This window comes from Bos mutus, chromosome 13 (genome assembly GCF_027580195.1).
Source record: "Bos mutus isolate GX-2022 chromosome 13, NWIPB_WYAK_1.1, whole genome shotgun sequence".
Lineage (NCBI taxonomy): Eukaryota > Metazoa > Chordata > Mammalia > Artiodactyla > Bovidae > Bos > Bos mutus.
In genome coordinates, this window is record NC_091629.1 from 61,935,686 (window position 1) to 61,949,579 (window position 13,894).

Consider the following 13,894-nt stretch of genomic DNA (forward strand, 5'->3'; position numbering starts at 1 on the left):
ACTGTAGCCCATCAGGCTCCTCTGTTCATGGGATTCTCCAGGTAAGAATACTGGAATGAGCTGCCATGCCTTTCTCCAGGGTGTCTTCCTGACCCAGGGACTGAACCTGCATCTCCTGCATCTAATGCACTGAAAGAGGACTCACCTGATTCTCATTCAGGGCTCTCAGCCCATATCTATTCTGATGGCCTTAAGCTGACTGGTGTAAAGCACCTATTTGTGGAGAAGCCTAGATTCGAGGTGGCAGGACCAAGGTCGTACACATCTTTGCAGAACACATGGTACCAGGCACGATGCTGTGTACGTCATCATTCTCTAAGTATCTCTAAGTATTTGTCCACTGACTAACATTACTATTCAGTGCTCTAGGACGGTCCTAAGGAATAACTATTTGGGAGAAAATATAAGCATTCTTCCATCATTACAATAATAAATGGGCTTACTGGTTTTAGGAAATATTAAGAGCCTATAATTTAAGTAATTTGTGACTAAATGTCATTTTTCTCTATGACTGAGCAGTGCCACAGTTAGCCAGCCAGGTGGAAAGCACTTAGGGACTTGGACACAGACTGTTGTGAGGAATTAACTGTCTAATAACAAAAAACTCTGAACAGGATCTATCATTAGAGACGAATTGGAAAAGTGAGAGTTAAACTATTAGACACGTGCTTAATGACACACATACAGACCAATTTAGAATCTACACAAGTAATGTCTACTTCACATGTATTCAAACAAACCTCTACTGAAAGCCGTCCATGTGACAGGCTACCTCAGGCTCTGGGAAACTGAAGGGAGAATGAGAGACAACAACGAGTCACATTGGCTTTCTAAGGCAGATCCAAACGAAATCAATCTAAAAGTTCCTCTACCTGCCTCCATGGGAAGCCATGGATAAGGTGCATAAAAAGTATTTTATCTCACTACCTGAAGCCATGCAAACAGTCTACTTGGCCTAAACACCGGCAAACTTTAATTATCCTAGAAACCCCTTCCAAGAGACAATGTTTCATTTCTGTCCATCCCTGAATCCTTAGGTTCCCGAGTTGGACGGTGGGAACACGGCAATGTGCTCCAAGCAACAGGAGCAGACTTACCCTGAGCTGTGTTAGAGGGAAGCTCCTCACGGATGAGGCCAGGGCTGGAATAGGTACTGTGTCCCTATCCATCAGTAGCTGCTGACACATACAGTGCTTCACAGGAACATGTCATTTGCTCCCAAAACTTTAGGGGGAAAGGGAAAAATAGAAAACCTTTTGCCAACCACAAAAATATACATTTTAAAAGTTGTGGAACAAAAATGAGCTGCTATATACTTTAAAAACCAGACAAAAAGTAGAAAATAAATACCACCCTACGCTCAGCTACTACGTCCTGAATTGAATTGAAGCAGAAATGTTGCCATTTCAGCTAAGTGGCTTTACATGACATAACTAAAAACACTCTACCGATCACGTAAGCTAAAAGTAAGATGGTGGCATCAAAATTTACCTTTTTCCAATCAGAACCCACTTTTCAAATGTGCTTTTAGAAGGAAAAAGGTAAATCTCCGCTAGATCCAAAGGGCTTTGGTTTACCTAGAAATTCACCAGTCCAGGAATCAGAAGATTTTTAAATCTGACAACAGATTTGGTTGTTGGCTGCTAATGTGAATTTTAAAACTAATCCGTTAGTGCTCTGTTCTTGTTTTAAATCAAAGGCATTTCTTCTGGGCTGCAAATTAATGAGAACAGCTAGCCTATCGCATGGACCAAGAAGGGGTTTCTAATCTTTAGAAGCAGGAGGTCCCCCTACATACATGATCACCTGGGACAAACTTGGCTAGCACAAACTGGTGAGAAGGTTATAGGAGCCTGGGAATGTTTAACATCAAGAGAGGAATTACAGCTCAGTAAGATCAGAGGGAATTACACAGGAAATGTGAACAGTAACCCTTTCATATCTCCGTGCCCGCTCCCACTGCCTGTGTGATAAATGAGGTCCTGCAGCCACCCAGCTATGTGAATACACAAGCCAACTACAGAGGGGGCCTGGGAAAAAGCCATTTTATACACACACACACAAACAGCACAGCATAAATTTATGATGACATGATAAAATCATGTCCCTCCAGAAAAAAAGCCTTTAGCCTTTCTAACTGCCACATATGCACTCCATCACTGCCTTATCCAACAAGGGCCCTAAGTAAAAGTCCCAAAGAAACTTGAAGAATCAGGCGGGGGTGGGGAGGATGGAAGATTTGGCAGACTCTTCACAAGTAGAGAAACGTGGCTCCTCTGAAGCTGACCAAACAAACAGGTCTCCACCCTGGCTTATGTTTAAACATCTTGTTCCTAGTCAGTCTGTAGGGAAAACATTCTTTCCACAATAAATAATATGCAATCAAATCGGAAAATTCTTACCCCATCCTTTATCTACTCTCTGTAGAAGTTTCTTCTGTATTGTAAGCCAGAAGCTTAGAGAATTCAACTGATTGCAAACTATTTTTTTTAAAGAGTTGCTTAGGTATAGTCAAGGCACGTTAAAATATTTCTAGTTGCTAATTATGGAAAAGCAAGTGTGACTTGCAGATTCTGGACTCCTTCAGAGACCCCCCTGGTTAGGATCTCAAGAAGCAAAGCTACTCTAGCCATAACTGCCTCTGAGAAAGGAGGAAATGTTCAGCTTCTATAAATAGGTGAGTCTGAAGGAGATTCATTAAAAAATAAAACAACAACAAACAACTAAAAAACCCCATGGTGCTCAAGACAGTAAGAATACATAGGGGGAGTAAGATAAAATGAAGGGGAAAAGTGCTATCTTCAGTGGTCTAAGTCTAAAGTATGGAATAGAATTTTACAGGTTACCCTGAAATAAGATTTCACTTTTTCCATTGGTATAACCAGGTTAGGGACGGTCTACCACAAAGAGTAGGTCAAGAAACCAATGAAAGTGAATACAGAGATGACAAAGCAAATCACCAATGAAAATTAAAAGGCTTGGGTTTTTGGAACTATCCAGAAGAGGGAACAGTAAAACCAGAGAATTTTTTTTTCAGCAGTGTACCTCCTCCAAAGTACACATATCTTCCTCAAGCAGCAAACTATACCAGTAGTGATCCTGTATGGTGACTGGTGGGCTTTCCTGATGGCTCAGTGGTAAAGAATCTGCCTGCTAATGCAGGAGATGTGGGTTCCATTCCTGGGTGGGGAAGATCCCCTGCAGAAGTAAATGTCAACCTGCTCCAATCTTCTCACCTAAAAATCCCATGGACTGGCAGGCTGCAGTCAAAAGGGTCACTCAAAAGAGTCAGACACACACACACACAGGGTGAGTGGCAGGTCACACACACACACAGGACACCCACACAGGACACACACACACACACAGTGAACGGCAGGTCACCCAAAGAGCAACTGAGATTTTCACAGCTTCTAAGCAAGGATCAGTTCTCATCACAGACTAGACCAAATGGAAAATCAATGGCGCTCTCTCCTTATCCAGAATTGAGAGCTGACTTGGAAGGTCTCTTCATCATTTTAACCCCATGTCTCCTTCTGACAAACATAAAAAAACCTCATGCCCTCTTTGAATGATGAGATTTGAGGATAATTTAAGTGCTGCAACCAAAAAGAAGACACAGCAAGGTAATTTCTGATGGTTTTTTCAAACCATGTTCTACTGCAACAGAATTTATTAACAAATACTTTCCTATATAGACAGATATTAATTAACACCTGTTTACTTTTCAAGACAAAAAGGCCAAAATGTTTACAAACACTATGTATTAATTACAATGAAAAAATATTTCTTGGGACACTGGGTATGTCTCTTCCATGAGTTACTGCAGATGATCTTTTCAGTTCTTACACTAGGCCTGAAGAAATGCTGGCTGTACTTCAATGTTTGTTTAGGCCTTCCCTGGTAGCTCAGACGGTAAAGAATCTACCTGCAGTGCAGGAGATTTGGGTTCGATCCCTGGGTCAGGAAGATCCCCTGGGGAAGGGAATGGCTACCCACTTCAGTATTCTTGCCTGGAGAATCCCATGGGCAGAGAAGCCTGGTGGGCTACAGTCCACGGGGTTGCAAAGAATCAGACACGACTAAATAACTAACACTTTCACGTTCAGCAATAGGGCCCCAGCTCCTACCCTGAAGATTACAGAGGTCTGATACGGTGTTCTCTTCCATGGAATAAAGGACAGAGGAAAGCAGTTACATTCTCAGGACAGAGGCAACAGTGAAAAAGGCAAACTGCAGACGACCTCGACAACAGTTCAGATGACAAAATGACAGAAGCATCACCCGATATTTGCACATTCACACAACGCTTCACAATGTATAAGACACTCCATGTAATTTCACCTCACAGCTTTACTAAGTGGATATTAAGAAGAAGAGGGCAGCAGAGGATGAGATGGCTGGATAGCATTACTGATTCAATGGACATGAACTTGGGCAAACTCTGGGAGATAGTGAGGGACACAGAGGCCTGGCGTGCTGCAGCCCATGGGGTCACAAAGAGTCGACACGACTTAGCAACTGAACAACACAAATGGATATTATTATCATTTCACTGAATATCACTAAGTGGCCTTTTCAAGTTTTCCCAGCTAGCTGAGCAGCAGAGCTGAGATCTAAACCTTCTGACAGCTGTCCCACATAGTAAAGATCTTTATTTTGTCAAGAAATCTTGAAAATATCTTTATCCAAATTCTAAACTCAGAGTACACATAATAAGCAGATTTTTTTTCCCTCAACCCACCCAACAACCACTCCCTGTCTACAAACTGCCATAAAAATGATCAGAGTTTCTGCAACTGTAGCTTTTACCAGCATGGCCAAGAGCACGGTGAAAAGCATCTTTCAAAATTTAACCTCTGTGTATACCCTATGACTGATTCACACTGATGTACAGCATAAACCAACAAAGCAACTATCCTTCAAGCAAAAATAAATTAATTAAAAAAAAATCCTGCTCACACCTAGGACTTGTACCCTATAATTGACCCCCAAATAAGGACATCATCACAGGCATGGGCTCTGAAAATCATTAACTACTGAGGAAATGTCTGGGGTGTCTGTTCTTCCTTTAGGATGAGTCAATCATGACACATGTATGACCAGCTCATTCCTGAAAGGTGAGCATACCCCCAGCCTCTGGCTTAGCAGAGACACATACCTCTCGGGCTGGCTGGAAAGACCAATGGCACAGAAGAACGAATCTCACAGAAATAAAAGTTATATTCTTAACAATTAAAAGCAATCATTCTGCTTTATTTTTGAAGTTGTACTAAAGAGTGATGATTAAATTACATTAGTAATTTAATGTAAATGTGAGATAGAATAACGTTGGAATTTTACTCATATAAAATCAGTTTTTACTCACCTCTGAAGCCTATTATGAAGACTGGGAGACAAAACACATGAAAGATGCTAAACATCTTGCCTAGCACATAGTAACTACTCAGTAAATGTCAGCTGTGATCAGCAACATTACTGCTGTTAAACACAAAAGGTATAATGGAAGGTCACACTTAAGTGAACCAGCAAAACGTAATACATTTGTGGGTTATTGTTTAACACCTACACAAAACACAAGTATCTCTTCTAGACATATAAATACATGTATTTAAGTATTCAGAACAAGATTCGGAAGAATAAATGGCAAGAGATGACCCTGGGACTGAGATGGTCAAAGGTAATTTAAATCTCATGTTTAAGGCTTTAAAAAAAAATTATGAATTCCTTGTATCAATAAAATTAATTTTAAAGAAAGCAAAATAGAATAATAAAATTATACAAAGTATTATTGTATTTTCAATTGCATTGCTGATTTCAGTATTACATGAAAAAGTTTATTTTATTTGTAGATAGGGTCTAAGTGAGGTTCTAAAGCTCCTGTTCTTTACTAACACCATTCAAGCTTTATATCACAGACTGCTTTCAACAATCTTCCTAATGATAGTCCTGTTCACCAAACTGAAAATAACTGTCTGTGCAAAAAAAAAAAAAAAAAAATTCCTTACAATTTTATTAACTTTTAAAACCATTCAATGTATTTAATTAAGATCCAAGGAGGCTTTCAATATCCAAGAAGCCATACATCAAAACAGCTTTACATAAAACAATTACCTTTTTGCCTCACATTCTGTGTCTGTTTATATCTCATAAACCACATACAGAAAGTCAAGTTGTGGATTCACTTTAAGGCCAAAGAGTTGCCTACTTAAAACCATCATAACAATTTCCAATGTCTTGAGGGTTGCTCTAATTAAAAACCTCTCCTCCTAGGCTCTTCCTAACTTCTAATTCTTTGTCTGTACCATTTTGATGCTGGTTTTAAAATTCTAACTTTCCTTCTCGTTCACAATCATAACTTTGACTTTTTCATCCCATTTTTCTTCCTCCAGATCACCTAAATGGGCGCCTGTAAATTGTACTCAAACCAGGTCACAAAAGCTCTTATTAACTTCCTCAGAGGAGCAAATAGCAGGCCTCCTGTGGTTCAGGCATGGAAGGACCACAGGCCCAACCAGCTGGGACCCTGCAATTTACAAATCCAGCTTATAAATTAAAGACCTCTAGTGCTGTAAAAAGGGACAGACATTTCAACAGATGAGAAGACAGAGAAAGCAGCCTCTTATTTGACCAGGAGGACATTAAGCTGAACAGAAAACCCCACCTCAAAGAGCTGTGGATTCAGTGTTTGTGGGAGGCAATGTGATCTCTTTTAGATATATTTATAATTCAAGAAAGCCTTTCTCTGTAAATAAATGGGGGATAGTATTTAATCAAAAGGGATCTTTCTATAATTTCAAATAAAAAATTCTAGGTATAATTTGTATAGTTTGTATATACATATTGTGAAAATTCTTAAAGAGATGGGACTATCAAACCACCTTACCTGCCTCCTGAGAAACCAGTAGGCAGGTCAAGAAACAACAGGTAAAATCAGACATGGAACAAAGGACTGGTTCAAAACTGAGAAAAGAGAATGTCAAGGCTGTATACTGTCACCCTGCTTATTTAACTTACATGCAGGGTAACATGCGAAATGCTATGCTGAATGAAGCTCAAGCTGGAGTCAAGATTGCTGGCTGAAATATCAATAACCTCAGATATGCAGGTGACACCACCCTTATGGCAGAAAGCGAAGAGGAACTAAAAAGCCTCTTAAAGAGGGTGAAAGAGGAGAGTGAAAAAGCTGGCTTAAAACTCAACACTCAAGAAATGAAGATCATAGCATCTGTCCCATCACTTTATGGCAAATAGGAAACAGTGGAAACAGTAACAGATTTTATTTTCTTAGGCTCCAAAATCACTGCAGATAGTGAATACAGCCATGAAATTAAAAGATGCTTGCTCCTTGGAAGAAAAACTATGACAAACCTAGATGGTGTATTAAAACACAGAGACATCACTTTGCCAACCAAGGTCCGTCTAGTCAAAGCTATAGTTTTTCCAGTAGTCATGCATGGAGAGTTGGACCATAAAGAAGGCTGAGTGCCAAAGAATTGATGCTTTCAAATTATGGTGCTGGAGAAGATTCTTTAGAGTCCCATGGACTGCAAGGAGATCTAGCCAATCAATCCTAAAGGAAATCAACTCTGAATATTCATTAGAAGGACTGATGCTGAAGCTGAAGCTCCAATACTTTGGCCACCTGATTCGAAGCGCCCACTAACTGGAAAAGACGCTGATGTTGGGAAAGATTGAAGGCAGAAGTGGGCAACAGACAATGAGATGGTTGGATGGCATCACCGACTCAATGCACATGAGTTTGAGCAAACTCTGAGAGACAGTGAAGTACAGGGAAGCCTGGTGTGCTGCAGTCCATGGGGGTCTCAAACAGCTGGACATGACTTGGCAACTGAACAACAAGTTGTTGTACGTAAAGCACTAGACTGTGCCCAACACAAAGCAAAGCACTGTACAATTCTGGGCTATTATTATTTTTAACATCAGGAATGTGTACCTCTGGGGCCAGAAAGTTAATGAGCACAGCTTACAACAACCACTGAAGGAACAGGTGCCTTGAGACTGCTTAGTTCTTTTCTAGAGCAGGTTCAAATTTCCTGTATCATTCTCTCCTGTGCATTCTAACTACTGATGTCTTCCTACATGTCTCTGCACAACTGGTGCTCTGCATACCTGGTGATGCATTTCACTGTGAATTCTAAATGTCTTGAGAACAGAGACTCTGTCTACTTCACCTGTAGTCTCGGCATCTGATGCAGCATCTCCAGAGTAACTGCTCTATAAAAACGCAGTGGAAACATAGTATTAGCCATCTATCTATCAGCCTCATTCAAGTTCACTTCCTGTGAACAGAGGCTACTGAATGTTGGTCTCTGTACCCCAGAGGCCTACCACACAGTGGCACTTAATAAAAGCCTATCATCTACATTTTTTATCCAAGTTTCAAATTTATTCTGCATTTTATTTGACTTATTCACAGCATCTATTTACTGAAAAAAAAAAAAAAGCATTTCTGAAATGAAATGATTCTCTTTTTTTCTCCCCCAGAAGCTCTTCTAGAGCGGAAAATAAAACTTTTCAATAACTTTTTAGTCCTCAGAGCGATGACTACAGCAAAGAGAAGCAATGATCTTTTCTCCACATTGTTCTGGATGGCGCCTTTGTGGAATCATCCTCCAGAACTGAGCCAAAACAAAGCCCTTCTTCAGAAACAGTCACCCTTTGACTGTTGCACAGATTTCATTCAGTCAGTGCTGTGTCCTTGCTCTTTCACAATTGTGACATGTTCATTATCTGAAAACTCTCTCTGCCTACCCTACTTGTGATCATGCCCAGCTCAGTTTTTGACAAAAAGCCAGCTTGGGCAGCCCCCATTGCTGACCTTGTGAAACAAGATTTCAGTATGAACAGCTTTTGGATCACTCAGGAGCTCATCAATGAAGGATCTGCACTGTGACCTTCAGGTCTGATGCCTGCTTGTGAGACAAGCTGGGACCTGGGACCCTTTGCTACAGGGCTCACACCTGGACAAAAGTCTCCTCAAGCCACAAAATACAAAAAACTATAAGGGACTAAAAATAACTGTGCGCATGCATAGCTAGGGCAAATTATGGACAAGAAGATACACAAAGACCAAAAAGAACCCAACTGCCACTTCTGAGGAGGGAGGAGCAAGAGCAGAGTGTTGGGACCAAAAGCAGGGTACTGCACACATGCTCCCTGCACGCAACACCACCAAAGGGGTGGGCAAAACACCCAAGCCATCCCTCTGGCCCAACTCCTGGACCTGCTGCCCCTACCCTCACCCCATATAAGGAACTAGTTCAACCCACCTCAGGAAGCAAGCAAGGGCACGTGTTATTTTCTCTGCCCTCAGCTGTAGCAGGGGCCCCAATAAAGCCTTGCCTGAATTTCTCACCTAGCCTCTTATCAACTTCTGTTGATTTGGGAAGGCCAAAAACCATGGTCTGTAACAGCTGAAGGTCACACGGCGGATCTATCTCCCAGGACCCTCAGTCTCAAGACACACACACACACACCAGGGACAAAGGCAAGAACCTTCTGGGAGTCTAAAAAAACATCTCAGTTTTCTCAGGGAAAGATGGTAATTTCACAGTCCTCTGAGTCATTCTATCACCAGATCACTTCCAGGTGTTGTAAGTGGGGCAGTCCACCACCGTGTGTGTCACTTGCTAATATTAGGTCAGGTCATACGTACACGAGTCACACATGACCCTTCTAGTTCTCCTTACTCAAGGCAGCAAGAGAAGTGATTTATTCCTCTTGACTGTACAAGATGAAATGAAGCTGACTTCCCTACTTAAATGAAATTAAAAATAAAAATGCTGTCAAGTGGAAATTCCCTGGTTATCCCTGGTGCCCTGATCAGGCATGGAGTTTCAAAGTTAGAAAGCATCTTGGAGAGTCATCTTTCTCATTTAACAGGTCGAGCCTGAGGCCCAGAAGAGCTGAGAGGTTTGCCATGGTCACAAAGGAAAACAGAACCAAAGCTAGAATAACAGTATTCCTGCCGCCTCAGTCCATTTGCTTTCCACATACCACACAGACATGAGTCGCTGGCCAAGAACTTCACCCTGACCCACAGCCCTGGAGAGACTGGAGAGCTGACTTCCCCTCACTCCCTGCATCTTGGTAGTCCAGCTACATAATTATCAGTTAAAAAATATGAGAAAGACAAGCTTTCCCTCGCAAAGTAACTTAGCAACATCATTATTTTCTTAAAGATATTATCTCTTGCAACTGCTACAGGCTTGTTCCCTCCACACTATTTCCAAGACAAGGCTGCGTGTCCTCCAAGAGCCACTTCCCTAAATAGTCCTCAAGTATATTCTGAAAAACATGGGAAAGCCCCATATACAAGCACACTTATCATAGAGACAGAATGGAGATGACGTCCACTTGAGAAGGTCAAAGGGCTAGGAGCATCCAAGGTAGGGAAAAAGCCTATCAGAGTGTTGAGCAGAAGGACAGACTCTGACACTGAGCAAACATTAGTGAGCATGTAAATGCCATGCCCTGTGCTGTGGATACAGTAACTGACAGGGACAGCACAGAAAAGAAGATCATCGGTAAATAATATTCCCCACCCATCACCATGAAATCCACTATATTTAATAATCCCAAACACAGTCTCATCAAATATAAAATTTGATATATTAACTTCATTTGATTTTTTTTTCAATTTCTTTTTCCCCCTGGAAAAATCTATATAGGCACTATATAGATTTAAGTTTTCAAAAAATCTTAAAAAATAATATTTCAAAGCAGGCAAAATTCAAAACCAAATTAAACAAAAACAAAATTTAAATCAAACAGTAAAAAGTCTAAAACATAATGGAAAAACCAAAGACATAACAAAAACAAGATCAATGAAATAAAATCAATTAAAGATCAATTTTGATAATAAATATAAATGAGTTATAATATCTGTTAAAAGACAAAGGTTCTTCCCAATAGGTTAAAAAAATCCAACTATGCTCCAGTTATAGAAAACATATCTTAAAGAAATGACAGAAAAATAAATAAAGGATAAATATAAATAAAGATAAAGAAAGGATAGATAAAGTAAGAAATACAGGGACATATAAACTAAAGTAGCATATTAATGTCAGCTAAAACACAAAGCATAAGATATAAATTAGGAAAAAAGTCACATTATTCTGATAAAAGGTACAATCCTCAACTGAGCTGCTGACAAGTAACACATGAACACAGATATCAGAACAGACAGAAATATAAAGAAAAATTAATGGAAGAAATCACTGATTTAAATCTCTAAACCTTTATTAGATCAGATAAAAAAATAATTACAGAAAAGTTAAGTAACACAATAAATAAATATTTTGGTATCTTACCAAGAAGGCAACTTCGTTAAAAAGATCTGTGGAATTTTACCAAAATTGATCATAAATTAGCCCATAAACACATTTAAAAATTAGAAAAGCTGAATGCTGTGTCTCCATTTACTAATAATTAGTACCTAAAGTTTAAAAGTAACTCATAAATTTGAGAAACACTCTCCTAAATAACTACTGGGTCAAAAAGAACTTTGAAATCATATACTATTTTAGAAATTATTTTACTTGAGAATACACAGCAAAATATATTAGCTATGACCAAACAGCACACAGAGAAAAACTTAAAAATCTTAAATGCTTTCCAATTTGTCCAATTTGTCTTAGGGTATAAACTTTCTGCCATAACAGAAAGACTCAAAAATACAACAGCCAAAATTACAGACTTTTCTTTTTCCTGTCCCAGTGTGGGGTACAGGGAGAGGCGTGTGTCACAAGATCATTCAGGAACCCAGGCTGGGTCCATCAACTTCCACGTGGCTTCCATCTCTGGACTGACATAGTCTGCTATGCCTGATGTTACACCTTAGCCAGCAGGAAAGGAAAAGAGAAAATCTAGGTTAAGCGGCTTGTCCTTAATGAGGTAACCTTAAACACATCACCAGTCACCTCTCCTTAGTCCAAAGCCACACCCTGCTGAAAGAGAAGCAGAGAAATGTTGATTTTAGAAGGACAGCCATGTATGTGCTCAGGCAAAATCTAGGACCACTACTCCTAAAAGCAAGAACAGATTCTAAGGGACACTGGAATATCTTCCACATAGTCTTATCAGTTAAAAAAAAAAATGAAAAGAACAATAAAAGAAAACCAAGAGTGGACTGTTCATAATTACTTCATTCAGCTGGATTCTTCTTAGTGCCAAAGATATTATCAATTAAAGAAATTAAAAAGATATGTCAATGAATTCCAAGGATGCTAGGGTCCCATTCCAATAAATCAAATCATAGGTTAACTAAACTGATTTATCTACTCTCTTTTCATGTTTAAGGATATTTAACTCATGTATTATTATTTATATTGTGTATACTGGTTTATCTAAATGGAATTTTGGGGTCAACTCAGCCTTACACAGAGGTCTTCTAACATTAGACAGAAGTTAACCTTTTGTTGGGCTTCCCTTATAGCTCAGTTGGTAAAGAATCTGTCTGCAATGCAGGAGACCTGGGTTCGATTCCTGAGTTGGGAAGATCCCCTAGAGAAGGAAATGGCAACCACTCTAGTACTCTTGCCTGGAGAATCCCATGGACAGAGGAGCCTGGCAGGCTGCTGTCCGTGGGGTCACAAGAGCTGGACACGACTTAGCAACTAAACCACCACCAATAACCTGTTGTTAGTAAAATAACATTCAAATTTTTGGAATTTTTTCAAAACAACATTATTGAGATATAGTTTATATACAATAAAATGTGTACATTTTTAGTGTACCTTTCAGTGAATTTTATAAACACATATATAGCCATATAATCACCACCACAGTCAGGATATAGAACACAGGGACCAAACCAAAAGGTCCCCTTGTGCCGCATCCAAGTCAATCATACTCCAGTTTCAGCTGCAAACGACAATGTGTTTGTTTATTGTCACGACAGATTAAATTTTTTTCCTAGTATTTTTGGTATAATAGTTGTGGGTAGTAAATGGAATCACAGAGCTTGTATTCTTTTGTGTCTGGCTTATTGAACTCAGCATAATGTTTCTGAGATTCATTCATGTTGCTAAATGTATTACTACCTTAAGTTCTGAGTAGTATACCCCTGCACAGGTATGCCACAACATGTTCATCCATTCACTACCTGATGGAATTCAAGTTGAGGCTATTATGAATAAACCTGCCATGGACATTTCTGTGCAAGTATGTGTTTAAACATGTTTTCATTTCTCTTAGGTAAACATTTAGTAGAAAATTGCTGGATCATGCAGTATTAATATGCTTAACTTTATAACACACTGCCAAACTGTTTAAATGGTTTATCATTTAGATTTCCTACCAGCAAAATATGAAACGTCCACTCTAACACTTTTTAAGTATTAGCTATTCTGATGAATATCCAATGGTATCTCATTGTTTGGGTTTACATTTTTCTGATGTCTAATGATGTTGAAGACCTTTTCCTATGCAAAACTGGCCATTTGTTATTTTCTTATGCCTAGATTTCTAACTGGACTGTCATATTACTAATGAGCTCTAAGAGTTCTTTATATATTCTGGCCACAAGTCATCTGTCAGGTATATGTATTGTGAATATATTCTGTTTACAGATTGCCTTTTCATTTTCTTAACGATGTCTTTGGAAGAACAGAAGTTTTAAATTTTGAAGGAATCCCATTTGTCAATTTTTCTTTTATGGTTCATGCATTTTGGGCCAAAAAAAATCTTTGCCTATCCCAAGTTCACGAATATTTTCTCCTGCAATTTTTTCTTGAAGTTTTATAGTGTTAGTCTTTTATATTTAGATCCATGATTCTTTTCAAGTTATTTTTATATACAGAAGAAGTAAGGGTTGAGGTTAATTTTTTTACATTGAATATTCAGGTGTTCCAGTACCATATGTTAAAAA

The 13,894-nt window shown here is 39.2% G+C and overlaps 1 protein-coding gene across 16 annotated transcripts in view; it reads right to left on the reverse strand.

The window, feature by feature from the left end:
* Positions 1 to 13,894, reverse strand: part of ZNF438 (zinc finger protein 438) — a 198,962-nt gene that overhangs the window by 110,979 nt on the left and 74,089 nt on the right. For 2 of the 16 annotated variants that reach the window (XM_070381850.1, XM_070381858.1), the window contains exons 4-5: positions 1,098 to 1,224; positions 741 to 788 (exon numbers count right to left, since the gene is read on the reverse strand). The exons of 10 other annotated variants lie outside the window; for them this stretch is intronic. The gene's annotated coding sequence lies outside the window, so the exon portion shown is untranslated. Of the gene's footprint in view, positions 1 to 740; positions 789 to 1,097; positions 1,225 to 8,133; positions 8,232 to 13,894 lie in introns of those variants that run through there. 4 more of the 16 variants (XM_070381851.1, XM_070381857.1, XM_070381854.1 and 1 more) reach the window with 3 other exon arrangements.